Raw genomic sequence first — 12720 nt, 5'->3', positions numbered from 1 at the left:
TGAAAACAAAGATCCAATAATGTATATCATATGAAAACAAATTTAAAATGCATGAAAAACACAATTCACCTTAACGACGTATCAGTGTGAGCCCTGCGCTTGTTTCTGTGCAACCAAACGGTCCCGTGAGGGGCTAACGGGAGACAGTGACACCTGAAGTGCGTTCCTTATGTCCAGTTTATTCCGTGATTTCGTTTTGATTGCTGTCATGGAAGAAAATCGGGGTGCTTGGTTTCCATGTGCCGAATAAGTTTATGAAGGCTTCATTGCCTCATTTGCTAGCTTCTTGCCACAAATTATGCAGAGCGGGCTTGGCACAGGAGAATCAAATTCATATTTTAAGTAGGACTCACAGATGTCATCAAAAAAACTTTTCATCTTCTTTTCACACTTCAGCAACTCATCTTCCATCGCTGTTGACGTTATATCACTTTAGTGAATTTATTGTGTGTATGTAGAGACTTATTGTTCCTTCCAAGGGAGTTTAAGACATATTTCATATGAGCCAAAAATATTCTCCCCCCTACCCCCAAAAGCACTTTAGTCTACCTGCTGTGATCATTTTGTGTTTTCTCTCTGAGGACTTCCTGTTTCTGTAAACGCGCTGCGTGACTCAGAGCCAGGTTTTGTTTTTCTTTTTTTCTATTCTTTTTGGGTCATGTTTATGTTGCAAGGGGTTTAAAGCAAGACATGAGATGTACAGATGGACGAGGAGTAGAGGAAGAGAAGGTGGGAGGCCGTAGTCATCGAGCAGCATGCTTCGTGTAAACGTGGGAAACAAGAAGTGAGGGATTACAGAGAGACTTGGCAGATGGAGAGGAAGAGAGGAAACAGGACAGAGAGGAATAGAGGAAACAGGACAGAGAGGAAGATAGGAAACAGAACAGAGAGGAAGAGAGGCAACAGGACAGAGAGGAAGAGAGGAAACAGAACAGAGAGGAAGAGAGGAAACAGGACAGAGAGGAATAGAGGAAACAGAACAGAGAGGAAGAGAGGCAACAGGACAGAGAGGAAGAGAGGAAATAGAACAGAGAGGAAGAGAGGAAACAGAACAGAGAGGAAGAGAGGAAACAGAACAGAGAGGAAGAGAGGAAACAGGAAAGACTGGAAGTGAATAAGAGGCAAAAACAGATAAATGGAGAAAATGGTAAAGCATAAAATAAGCACAAAATCAAACCGATAAAAGGGAAAAAGGAAATGAGTAAGAACAGAGATACGTGAGGAGAAAGCAAAGGATGAAGAGAAAGAGACATAAGTCCATCCATTGTCTGGAGTATTCACAGCACGTTGATGACGTTTCTATCACGCAGCCAGCGAGAAACAAGAGGAAAACAAATCTCAGGGTGAAGAAGAAAAAGGGGACGCCTTCAAGCAAGATTGGAGACTGAGTGGACCTGAACCCTGTATACTTTTGTCTGCGGCCAGGGAAACTTAGGAACTTTCTGTGTACCCACATGTGCTTGTAAACTTAAATGCTGGACTTCAGTAAACTTGCTTAACTGAACTCTTCATCTAAGATTGATCCTTTAGTTCTGGTGAACTTAAAAGTCCGATGTAAGGCCGGTTACACACTGCACGCGTCGCGCGAGCGTGGCGTTTCTGTTGCGTTTCAGAAGCATGTCTGACACGGCGCTGCTCCTGCTGCTAGGTACAGGGAGGGCTGATCTCGCCGACAGATTCAAACTCTGAAAAATGGGTAAGTGGGCTGTCTGTTTATAACAACTTAGTGTAGCTGTAAAGAGCCTATATAGCTTATCTGATGTTGGACCGTCACTCAGAACACACACTACGTTATTATCGTAGCCTATCTTACCTTTTATATATAGAGTACTGATTTGATTAAAGCAAGACGTCGGCAGTATTGACTGCAAAATATGTTACAGAATATTTCGTTCTGTATGACAGGTGCAATATTTGAAAAGATTTTCTCTGAAATTTTGTATTACATTTATATCTACATTGATGTCAAAACCTAGACTTTCAAACATCAAGATGTCATTTATTAATATGCATTTGTGTCTAAATGACATATAAACATATTTTCTTATTCTATTTTGCCTGGAAACGCTTCCAAGACGCTCACGTCTCGTGTGAAAAATAGGCGTCTGTTCTATTTCTAGCAGGCACGCGTCTCACGCCTGCAGTGTGTAAGCTCTAACCTGTTAACATGTGAGCCAAAATATAAACGGACACGCCCATGGCTGACAGGCTCGCCCGATGCGTGCAGTGTGTAACCGGCATAAGAAGGCGCGGAAATTAATAACTTGGAGTCAGATTTGACAGTCCTTAGGGCCTTATTTTAGACATAATTCCCTTCATATTATATTATTATATAAGGAAAAGAAAATACTATAAAATTGCAATAAATGAAAATCGTAACACAAATCCAATTGGCGCCCATGTATCGGGAAAGAATCCAGACAAAGACATATCGTTAACCCTCAGCAGACCACAATTACAGTTACTATTCAGGTCATCTGAGCTCAGAAATTATTCATCCAATTGAATCATTTGAGAGCACAGGTTATTCATCAACGGGTACAAAATAGTGTTTTATTTCCCATGAAACTTGCGAGGCTCTACTATTCCAGTGACGGTTTGTCCTCTATAACTTCAACTACAACTCCTCCACTGTTGATCTAAAAACGTCCTCAAATTAAAGTTAGCACAAGAGTAAGAAGTGTCCCCGTCCCACTATACCTCCTCTGTGTGTACTATAGACGCCCCTCCCGCGGCTCACCCAGGGAGGGCAGCTCATCTTTCCCAGCTCCTCTGGGTGTCACGCTGTGTTGCAGCTGCTCTAATTCACTCCCTTGCTCGCTGTCGGCTTCCTGCGGCGTCTGACGCCACACCGTACGTCTGCCTGCATCCACCTCTCACTTCATACTAGACGCATTTACAAGGCTTAGAAATGTCCCAAATAAGCCATTTATTTTGTGATATTTTTATGCATGCAGTGTTTCCAAACACCCTTCAATTTAAGAGGCGATTTCACCCAGAACATTCATTTAAAGGTCCTATGACATGCTGCTTTTTGGATGCTTTTATATAGACCTTAGTGGTCCCCTAATACTGTATCTGAAGTCTCTTTTATATAGACCTTAGTGGTCCCCTAATACTGTATCTGAAGTCTCTTTTATATAGACCTTAGTGGTCCCCTAATACTGTATCTGAAGTCTCTTTTATATAGACCTTAGTGGTCCCCTAATACTGTATCTGAAGTCTCTTTTATATAGACCTTAGTGGTCCCCTAATACTGTATCTGAAGTCTCTTTTATATAGACCTTAGTGGTCCCCTAATACTGTATCTGAAGTCTCTTTTTTTTAGACCTTAGTGGTCCCCTAATACTGTATCTGAAGTCTCTTTTATATAGACCTTAGTGGTCCCCTAATACTGTATCTGAAGTCTCTTTTATATAGACCTTAGTGGTCCCCTAATACTGTATCTGAAGTCTCTTTTATATAGACCTTAGTGGTCCCCTAATATTGTATCTGAAGTCTCTTTTTATATAGACCTTTAGTGGTCCCCTAATACTGTATCTGAAGTCTCTTTTATATAGACCTTAGTGGTCCCCTAATACTGTATCTGAAGTCTCTTTTATATAGACCTTAGTGGTCCCCTTATACTGTATCTGAAGTCTCTTTTATATAGACCTTAGTGGTCCCCTAATACTGTATCTGAAGTCTCTTTTATATAGACCTTAGTGGTCCCCTAATACTGTATCTGAAGTCTCTTTTATATAGACCTTAGTGGTCCCCTTATACTGTATCTGAAGTTTCTTTCCCAAAATTCCCAAAATTGACAAAAACGTAGAGAAAAGCGACAAAAGTGGCGAAAAGATAACCAAAATGTTGAAAACATTTTTGTTGTTGTAACAACACGAGGGTTAAAGGGAAACAAACTGAGGATGATGAAAGACACAATAAAGATGAGAGTGACAGCGTGACAAGCTTCAAACTATCAACCTGTTCTCACTCAGAAAATAATAGGGACCTTTGAGCGGTGGCTGTCAGCGTCAGATACGACGTAAAAAGCGCCCTTCAGCGTGTGTGTAGAACGCAGCAGCTACACGCCGTTTGAAGATGACGTAGCACTAAGTAGCGAGTAGAATGAAAGCCCGAAATCTGCACAAGGAGGTTGGCTGAGGGGGTGGATGTGTCAAACCACAAAGGACTTTCACCCAACTGTCCCGTCCTTCTTTACCTAAACCCAACTGCCCCGTTCTTGTCCCGCGTGTCATGTAAACAGCCCACCCACAACCTTTTCCTTAACCTAACTGCGTCAAAAGTGACGCCAATAGTCCCGACCGAGCGCCTTATAAAGCGTGTTAGATAACGCTAAAGGAGACTTTTACCGTCAATAAGAAACGCCAAAGGCACCTGACCAAGCATCTGCATTTTACGTGAGAGTGAGAATCTGTTGAAACTGCTCCCCATCAGGTGCAAAATATTCCCTAGCGCAAATCATCCTCCATCATCGGTCGAAAGATTAAAGAGGGGATGGGATCACTGGTCATCGAATCCTGCAGGTTAAACTGGGCCCCGTTAAACTCCTCCACACGGCCTTCAAACAGGAAGCGGCCGCATGTCGCCTGAGCATGCAGATGTGTGTGTATATGTGTGTTTGTATCGTCACAAACAGCTGTTAATGCAGATTATTGCCACTGTGAAGCGCAGACAGCACTGCAGGAACAAACAGATGCAAGTGTTCCTGACCCGCTGAGAGCTGCTGTTCTGGAAAGCATCATCACAAAAACCAGCCGAGCTGGACTGGAAACTGCAAACATGCTGGTTTCTGCTGGTGTCCGTGTGTGTGTTTGTGTTGCTGTATTGTGCTCATAGTGCTGACAGACTCGCTGTTTGGAGTAAATAGAGAGTGAGGGAGTTAGAGATGGACTGTGTGTGTGTGCGTGTGCGTGTGCGTGTGTGTGTGTGTAAATGAATGTTTTTAATTTGCTCTCCTGCTTCTGCTTAGCCAGCAGTCGGAGCTGCTGCTTGTTTGAATACACAGTGATGGATGAGGGGCTGCCACACACACACACACACACACACTTTGTCCTGCACTTGTGGAAACACTCATTGACATAATACATTCCCTACTGTAGATTCCAGGTATGTAACTTTAAACACATACTACGAACTAAATGTAGTAGCACAATTCTAATCGTAACCCTAACACCAAGACACTGCCCTCAAGGTAAGGAGCACAGAAAAAAAGGTCTCTCACAGCAAAACAACAGACATAGATTGCCTTTGCAATGCTTTAAGGGTCTTCTTGTTATTTATTAAACTGTGTGCATAGAATAATATTATACTGATTACTATTTTCTCTCTCTGTTAAATTAAACTGCTGTGGATATTGTTCAGAAACCATAACACTACTTGAACTCTAAACAAAATAACATGGAGCCATTGCGTGTCCTTGTCTGAGCATGGTGTGTTCATGCCCCCCCAGACCAGATAGGGGAGACGTCACTGACTCTTGACAAGACAACAACTGACGACATCAAACATGATGTAATTAAATACAAAAACATCTGTCTGGTGTACAAAATTCTGCTCCTCCCCCTTTGAACTCTTCCATAATCCAACGTAACAACAGAAGTCACATTAACGAGGTGACCTTCTAATTCCATTCAGGAAAAGCACATTTGGCCAATTATCATTCTCTGTTACGGCATTACAACATTGGAATTCATTGCCCACTACAATCAAAGATATACATACATATTCCACCTTCCCAAAATACCTTTAAACATGGCAGTCTGATACTTATTACTGTACGCATTAATCTGTGTGACGACCTCTCCCAATCTGCCTGCCTGTCATGTTCTGCTCTTTTGTCTGCAGGTACAGGGAGTGGGCGGGTAGGTGGAGCTGGGAGGGTCGTCTGTACCTGGCCATCTGGGCGGGGCTTACAGAAGGCATAAAAGACTGCTCTCCTGGGAGTCTCTCTCTCTCAGCTGGTCCTCCTGCAATTATCCACCATTTTGTTCTTTGTTTGGTTTGTTACACCTTACAACACACATCACACCATTCATTCAGTCATCCACACATGGCAAACACGACTGATGTATACTACATTTACACACCCTACTATTGCATTTATGTTTAGTTAATTTGTGTTATTAGTATATTTAGTTAAATAAACTACATTTTTGTAAATCTATCTGTGTGTGACCTCCCTTTTGTTGCCGGCCTTGAGCCAAGCGGTAACATCTGTCAGATGTGATGTGTGTTTGATGTGACGTAGTCATTGTTGCTGTCGCTCCATCTCTGCTGCCTGCCTCTGTTATGTCTTGTATGTGCTTTCAATGTGGCCTCTTGAGACTCTTCTCTTTTATTTTGTCTACTTCATATTGTATTGTAACTGCATGGACTGATTCAATGCCATTGCCACTATCTGTGCTTGTCTGTTTGTGTGCCACTTTTTTGTATGTTTTAACCTTTTTGTTTAGGCTTGCTGTTATTATAGACGTAATGTAATTGACTTTAATATGTTAATCGTTGTATTTTAGGATGCCTATTGTCAGCTGGCTGGGGAATACAGCTGGAAATTAGCCATTGAGGCTAAAGCTGCTCCTTTTACTGTATAGTTCATTAAAGGGGACTGTCCACAACATTATAAACTAATAAACTAAACTAAACAAACCCTGTCTCATGATTGTATTTCACACATAAATGAACTACTGTAGAGAGCTTTTCGTTAGGTCATTGTCTGTACTATTCTGTAGTGCGGAGAAGGCCTCCTTGTTGGGTTCTCAAGTAAAATGCACAAATTCACAGCGCCGCGGAGGAAGGTCTGGCTAGTCCACACAGCATTCTGCTATGGGAGCAAAACGTGCTCTGGTTTATTGGCATTTCTTTAAACCAATCACAATCATCTTGGGCGGTGCTAAGCTCCGGACTGAGTCACGGTGCCTCTGCAAAATAGTCTCAGGAAGGAACTTGTTTTGGTGGAACATGTGTACGTTCAAAAGTAGTTTTAGTCGTGCAACAGAAACCTCAGATTGGACAGATAGTCTAGCTAGCTGTCTGGATTTACCCTGCAGAGATCTGAGATCATAGTCCTCACAAATCCACCGGAGGTTAGAACTCCAACACAAAGAAAGAGGAAGGGGACGGACATCCGGCTGAAAACAGTGACATCAGGCAGAATTTCCGGCGGCAACGGAGTGATCACGTATGTGGAACGCCGTGGATAAAGACTAGTGGCGTTTTTCCATTACAAGGTACCTGCTCGACTCGCCTTTTTTGGTTTTCCATTATGATAAAAAGTCCCCAGTACCTGTCAGCAGGTACTTTTTTTAGTATCTCCTCCGTCGAGGTTCCAAGCGAGCTGAGGCGACACCAAAAGGTGACGCGAAAACCTGCAGACTACCGATTGGTCGGAGAGAATTGTCACTAATCACTGCATCATCATTGCTAGCGACAGACGTGGGCGTCCTTAACGGCAACACAAAGGTTAGGAAGGAAGAAGAGATAACGGTTCGGGTTAGGGAGGTAAACACTGAAAACTAAGATGTCCTGGATTTGGTGCATCCCTGCTCGAGCTGAAAGTCTCAGCCTGTAGTTTCTGTTTGGATTTGATCCCATTAAGAGTTGATGAGCCGCTGATATTAAGTGCTGGCTCTAAATGGAGTCGATGGTGAGGAATATGAAACCGCAGAGCGAGAATTTAATATCCGAAATATGATGAATGTGGAGGAGGTAGAGCATCGACAGGAAGACAAACTGTAATCAATCAGAGGTCAGATGAAAATATGAAACGATGAGAGAGACAAAGACAAACGGCCGCCTGATGAGAACAAGCGAAGGGTAAAGGGATCATCTTCAACATGTTAATGTTCATCAACATCTTCATCATGACTGCCATCATCGTCACTATTATCATCGTCCCTGTCGTTGTCTTATTCTAACTTTCAGAGTTCATTGGTCAATATATTCACAAACAAAATAAACGATTCTGTCATGATCTTTCTCATCTTCACCATCTGTTTTTATATAGAAATAAAGAAGAAAATTATTATTAAATTAACTGAAAACAAATAATACGTAGGCCTACATAAATATCTCAAATACAAAACAAAATACTTTTTTTAGAGAAATAAAGCATACGTCATCATTATGCAGCCCAGTCTCATGGCAGTTCGTGAAATGGTCACGTTATTGACGTTGTGGCGTTTCATTTCCCCGTTGTTGCGTCCCCCAGAGCAGCCCGGCATCATGGCAGTTCATGAAATGGTCACGTTCGAAAATGGTGACCTGTACACGAAATAAACGAGAAAATCGTGACCTGTACACTAATCAATAAATCTAAATAATGTGACCATTTCACGAACTGGCGTGAGACCGGGTTGCATTATGATCTGTTTTTATATTAGTTCATGTTTTCGTCTTCCTCATTATCAACATCTTAATAATGACTGTCATCATCGTGGCTATTGTCATTATCTCATTCCTAGTCTCGCTTTGCCAGACCTTCGTCCACAGCGCTGCGGAGGAAGGTCTGGTTAGTCCACACAGCATTCCTGGATTGGAGAAAAACGTGCTCTGGTTTACTGGCTTTTCTTCTAAGCCTCAGTCCTTGACGCGGCGGCCGCATGTTCAATTCCGACCCTTTGGCCTTTTTCTGCATGTCATTCCCCCTCTCTATCTCTCTCTCCCCTTTCACATCTTCAGCTGTCCTATGTAATAAAGGCTTAAAATGCCAAAAAATAAAAATAAAACATACCAACTATTTTCAGAGACATAAAACGATCATCACTATTATCATTTCCATTGTCATCTTTCTAGTCTATAATGTTCATCTAAGACCTTCACGGTCATTTTCATTATCGTCATCAACGCTTCTGTTATCGCCGTCCCCGTAATCAATATAAATCATCATCTATACTGTCACCTTTGTCATCATCTTCTCAACGGATCGCCACGGCCATCTTCATCAGCAACGTTATTATCGTCATAATGGTCATAATCTTCAGCGTGAGCTGCTCTTCCTCTCTCGCTGATGGGTTTGCTTTGTGTTCATGTTTCTGTCTGTGAGGACCTGACAGTACAACCCGGTCTCACGGCAGTTCGTGAAATGGTCACCTTATTTTTAATCTATTGATTCGTGTTCACGGGGACGTTTTTGTCGTTTTTTTTTCGGAGACGGGCCGCGGGGAACGCGCGACAATAACGGGACGGTTAACGGGGAAACAACACGCCACACGCGGGACGCGATCCCCGGCCTCCGGGGTGAAAGTCCTGAATTGTTTGACCCATCCACCCCCCCCAACCAACCTCTTTACGCAGGTTTTCCCAGTTCCTGTTTTCCTGTGGAGGAAGGCAAGGTCTGGCAAAGCGAGACTATTACCTCCCCTAACCATTTTCTCTTCTTCCTTCCTAACCGTATTATTTCTTCTTCCTCTTCAACTCCCTTCATTCATTCTTCATCATTGTTCTTTCCCCCCTCTTATTTCTCTTCTCTTCTCCTCTCCCTCCTTCTCTCTTTTAAATCATATCTCCTCATTCTTATTTAATGTCTTCCTCTCCTCTTCATAAATAACTCCACCTGGAAGCGGGATGAGAGCAGGAAGCTGCAGTCCAAATCTGCAGAAAAATACAGAAGCTCACAGAAACATTAATCCACACAAAATAATGTTTTTGTTAGCGTAATCTATCCAATATTTAATCACTAATTGGTGTTTAAATTATGTTCTGTGTGATTATGGTAACGAAATGCTATACATCTGTGAAAACTAAGATATATAACCTTCACATTTATTAAATTATGTATATGTAAAAAGGAATTAAACACACCAATTAATACTCAAACATCCACACAGTTGCATACATGGATATAAACCAATAGAGGATACAGTATTATTATTATATTTAACATGTTCTTCAGTGATTTAAGCACATGGAGGATTTTTATTATATTTTAGGGACGATGCAAATTAACATCTTTAACCACAGCTGAAACTGATGTGCTGCTCAGAGACTTTAAAGCTTTTGTTGAGTTTCAACTTGTGTCCTTAGTTCAGATTAATTAAATATTATTCATAGTGTCAAATCACAACAGCTGTTATCTCAGGCCACACTATTATTTACAACAATTCCTCCAAATTCAAAGTCAAAGTATCTTTAATAGTCTCCCCAAGGAGAAATTCGTTTTGGACACTGGGAGAAATTGCTGCAAGAGTTAAAACAGAGACACACAACAAGCACAGGGTTAAAACAATAACAAGACAGATGTACAGTGAACATTTGGGCTACTCAAAGAGCTATGCAAATTGCAAATTACCGTTTTCTATACTTGTGCAAAAAAGCCATCCTTCCTACATTCTTTCTGTTCTCCCATACATGCTTTACAAACACTCATTCCTACTTCCATAAGCATCCATGCATTCAGTCATGAATAAATATTCATTTATCCATTCATAAATATCCATACATTCATTTATAAATATGCTTTCATTCAGTCACAGATCTACATTTATGAATTCACAGTCATACGTTCATCGCTGCTCATTTATGAGCTTGACTGCGAGAGGAACAAATGAGTGCTTATACCTAGTTATATTTGCACAGAGGAACCCTGTACCTCGTTCCTGAATTCAATAGCTCAAACTCTGAAAACAACCTGTGAGAGTTATCAGATAGAATGGTCTTAGCCTGCCTGATTGTTGCCTGATTAAAAAGCTCCTGCGGGTTGAGGGGTGCAGGTGTTCCCATAATTTTGCCTGCCGTTTTAACCAGATTGAAAATCTGAGTTTTGGATTTGACTGTCAAATTCCCAAACCAGCTGGTATACCCTACCGAAGAATTTACTCTATTGTTGCCCTATAGAAGATTAACATGATTTTTTTAAAGACCCCCAAACACTTAAGTCTTGCCAAAAAATGGATACGCTGATGAGTTCAGGCACAGACATTTGTTACATGTGTGCGCCAACTCAGGTCATTATCAATATGAACTCCTAGATATTTAAAAGTGGACACCTGCTTCATGTCATGGCCATAGATGGCCACAGGGCTCTGATCTCCAGCTGATCTGGGGTCTACCAGCATATCCACTGTTTTGCCTATGTTAATATGAAGTTGGTGTGAATCACACCAGTTGACAAGCTTGTCCACAGCAACTTGGTGGACGCTTATATTGCTGTCTTTAGTAAGCAAACTGAGAAGGACAGTGTCATCTGAAAATGTTACTTTATGTAGGTTTGGATGAGAGCTGATGCAGTCATTGGCGTACAATGTAAACAAAAGAGGTGAACTGACACACCCTTGGGGGGCGCCAGTGCTTCACCTGCTGTGGCCTGTTTGACAAAAATGAGTGATACCACCTGATTAAAAAGGGATTTACATTTAACTGAACTAATTTCCTAAGCATAATATCTGGATGGATTGAGTTAAAGAGCAAGAGCAAGCATTTGGTACAACAGTGGCGAAGAAAAACTTTACTTTTTAACGGGCAGAAAACCTCGCACAGAACCTGGCTCTTGGCATGTATATTAAGACACGCTAGCTCTATAGAGAAAGTGAGAAAACAGCGAAGAAATGGCCAAAACTTCATAGCGCCCCTTTTAAAATAATGTGTGAGTAAGTTTTTACAATCCCTGCTCCAGCCAGCAGGGGCAGTTTGAGACCTGATTTTAGCATGATTTAGAGCATGACAATGTCCCCTATTATTAAGTCCCCTGGTGGATAAGTTGGCGAGTGTACACACACACACACACACACACACACACACACACACACACACACACACACACACACACAACACACACAAAACACACACATACCTGAACAGGTATGGAGAAGACACTCATAAAAATCAGCCATCTTAAGGTGAACATTTATATAACTTTACAACATTTGTATGCAGACTGAATTGAACTGTAAATCAATATTTTAAGAACCCTCAATGGAGGGAGCAGGGACTCTAAAAACTTTGTCAAAAACTCTTCAAAATAGTTGTTCCTCTTGGTTAAAGTAAAAAGGCTGCAGTGTGTGTATAAAGGAGAAATAGTAAACGTACAAATTCACCACCAGATATTCACAGAATCATGCATCTCCTTACTATGCCACACACACACACACACACACACACACACACACAATAACACACACACATACACACACAGAAAGAGAGACAAACACACACACAACCCCACACACACACACACACACACAGGCACACACACATACACACACAGAAAGAGAGACAAACACACACACACCCCCCACACACACACACACACAGACACAGACAGAGAGACAAACACACACATACACACACACAACCACACACACACACACATATACACACACAACCACACACACACACATACACACACACACAACCCACACACACACACACACACACACAGACACACACACAGAAAGAGAGACAAACACACACACAACCCCACACACACACACACACACACACACAGACACAGACAGAGAGACAAACACACACATACACACACAATATTTAATATTATTAATATTTTATTATATATTTTCAAAGATGTTTTCACACACACACACACAGACAGAGACAAACACACACACAGATAGAGATATACACACACACACACACACACACACACACACACACAGAATCCCCAATTACTTATTGCTGGCACATTTGAGCGCACCCAGCCTGAGGAATAATGATAAGTGTTTAAAGCAGCAGTGTGAATGTCTAAACACACTTGTTAAAAAA

This window comes from Perca fluviatilis, chromosome 10 (assembly GCF_010015445.1).
Source record: "Perca fluviatilis chromosome 10, GENO_Pfluv_1.0, whole genome shotgun sequence".
Lineage (NCBI taxonomy): Eukaryota > Metazoa > Chordata > Actinopteri > Perciformes > Percidae > Perca > Perca fluviatilis.
The sequence above is the reverse complement of the archived record's forward strand: the minus strand, read 5'-3'. Positions refer to the sequence as shown.